Below are 2,500 nucleotides of genomic sequence, written 5' to 3'. Positions count from 1 at the left end.
GCCTCGTAGTTTATATGAGCTGCTACACTGGAACCACACATTGGGCTAGTAAATTATTGCCACTCGGATATTCTGGCGAGCGGCCTCGTAGTACATATAAGACAATACACTGGAACCACGCATTGGGCTAGTAAATCACTGCCACTCTGAAATTTTTCCAAGTGGCCTTGTAGTTTATATGAGCCACTACACTGGAATCACACATGAGGCTTGTAAATCACTACCACTCGGAAATTCTTCTGGGTGGCCTTATTTTTTATATAAAACGCTACACTGGAACCATGCATTGGGTTAGTAAATCACTGCCGCTCGGAAAGTCTTCCGAGTGGCCTTGTAGTTTATATAGCACTACACTGGAACCGCATTGGGCTAGTAAATCACTGCCACTCGGAAATTCTTCCAAGTGGTCTTGTAGTTTATATGAGCCACTACACTGGAACTACGCATGAGGCCAGTAAATCACTGCCACTCAGAAATTCTTCTGAGTGATCGCCTTGTTTATATAAACCGCTACACTGGAACCACGTATTGGGTTAGTAAATCACTGGCACTTGGAAATTCTGCCAAGAAACCTCGTAGTTTATATAAGCAACTACACTGGAGCCACGCATTGGGCTAGTAAATCATTGCCACTCGGAAAGCCTTCCAAGTGGCCTTGTAGTTTATATGAGCCACTACACTAGAACCACGCATGAGGCCAGTAAATCACTGCCACTCAGAAATTCTTCTGCGTGGCCTCCTCGTTTATATAAAGCACTACACTGGAACCACGCATTGGTCTAGTAAATCACTGCCGCTCGGAAATTCTTCCGAGTAGCCTCGTAGTTTATGTAAGCCGCTACACTAGAACCACACATAGGGCTAGTAAATCATTGCCACTCTGAAATTCTGCCGAGTGTTCTCATAGTTTATATAAGCTGCTACACTGGAACCACGCATTGGGTTAGTAAATCACTGCCACTTGGAAATTCTGCCAAGAGGCCTAGTAGTTTATATAAGCAACTACACTGGAACCACGCATTGTGTCAGTAAATCACTGCCCCTTTAAAATTCTGCCAAGAGGCCTAGTAGTTTATATAAGCAACTACACTGGAACCACGCATTGGGTTAGCAAATCACTGCCGCTCGGAAATTCTTCTGAGTGGCCTTGTAGTTTATATGAGCAGCTACACTGAAACCACGGATTGGGATAGTAAATCACTGCTGCTCGGAAATTCTGCCAAGCGGCCTCATAGTTTATATAAGCCAATACACTGGAACCACGCATGGTGCTGGTAAATCACTGCCGCTCGGAAATTATGCCGAACGGCCTCGTAGTTTATATAAGCTGCTACACTGGAACCATGCAAGGGGCTAGTAAATCACTGCTGTTCAGAAATCCTACCGAGGAGCCTCCTAGTTTATGTAAGCTGCTACACTGGAACCACGCATGGAGCTGGTAAATCACTGCCGATCGGAAATTCCGCCAAGTGGCCTTGTAGTTTATATAAGCCACTACACTAAAACTACGCATGGATCTAGTAAATCACTGCCACTTGGAAATTCTCCCGAGCGGCCTCGTAGTTTATATGAACCAATACACTGGAACCAAGCAAGTTGCTAGTAAATCACTGCCGCTTGGAAATTCTGCTGAGCGGCCGCCTCGTAGTTTATATAAGCTGCTACACTGGAAGCACGCATGGGGCTAGTAAATCACTGCTGCTCAGAAATTCTGCCGAGCGGCCTTGTGGTTTATATAAGCTGCTAAACTGGAATTACACATGGTGTTAGTAAATCGCTGCCGCTCGAAAATTCTGCTGATCGGCCTTGTAGTTTATATATGCTGCTACACTGAAACCATGCATGAGGCTAGTGAATCACTGCTGATCGGAAATTGTTCCGAGCGACCTCGTAGTTTATATAAGCCGCTACACTGTAACTGTGCGGTATAGCAGTCCACGGGGCTAGCAAATCCCTTCTACTTGGAAATTTTCCGTGTGATATCTAATCCTCGCGGCACCAATCTGTTCGTGTGAAACGAGTCTTAGAGCATCCAATATCGACTTCACTTTTTCTCGTCTATGAATGTATACTTGTTTTGTTATGGGATAATATTTAACATTGGGAGCACAGAAGTAGGCTGGAAGTTCCAAATGAATTGTTTAAACATTTTTTTCCAGAAGTTCCCTATTACTAGAAGTTATCTAGGAAATAACAATTAAGGTATTAAATTACATTTACGTGAGGTGAATATAAAAAAAGGAATTTTGTGGCCCAAACAATTCCCGCCACTCACCTTCATTTTTTTGTTTCTGATTAATAAGGTCTTTCAGGGAGGAAAAGAAACACATGAAAGGTTTCGCTTGACTTTCGTTTTAACTTGGCCATCATTATCATAACCCATTTTTTAAATTGGTGGGTTTTGGATTACCTAACAAGAATGTTTGTAACCATAACAGCAAGTCAAGTACTTGCTCTATCTGAACATTTCTGATTTTTATCTATTGTGATAAAAATCACA

General features: G+C 42.9%; 2 protein-coding genes across 6 annotated transcripts in view; one reads left to right on the top strand and one right to left on the bottom strand.

Annotated features, from left to right (window-relative positions):
• The window catches only part of LOC137653464 (sulfotransferase 1A3-like), a 34,364-nt gene that overhangs the window by 28,634 nt on the left and 3,230 nt on the right, over nucleotides 1-2,500 (bottom strand). The gene's annotated exons all lie outside the window — the stretch shown is intronic.
• Nucleotides 1-2,500, top strand: part of LOC137653462 (sulfotransferase 1A1-like) — a 21,359-nt gene that overhangs the window by 17,971 nt on the left and 888 nt on the right. The gene's annotated exons all lie outside the window — the stretch shown is intronic.

Source organism: Palaemon carinicauda, chromosome 14 (assembly GCF_036898095.1).
Source record: "Palaemon carinicauda isolate YSFRI2023 chromosome 14, ASM3689809v2, whole genome shotgun sequence".
Lineage (NCBI taxonomy): Eukaryota > Metazoa > Arthropoda > Malacostraca > Decapoda > Palaemonidae > Palaemon > Palaemon carinicauda.
The sequence above is the reverse complement of the archived record's forward strand: the minus strand, read 5'-3'. Positions and strand labels throughout refer to the sequence as shown.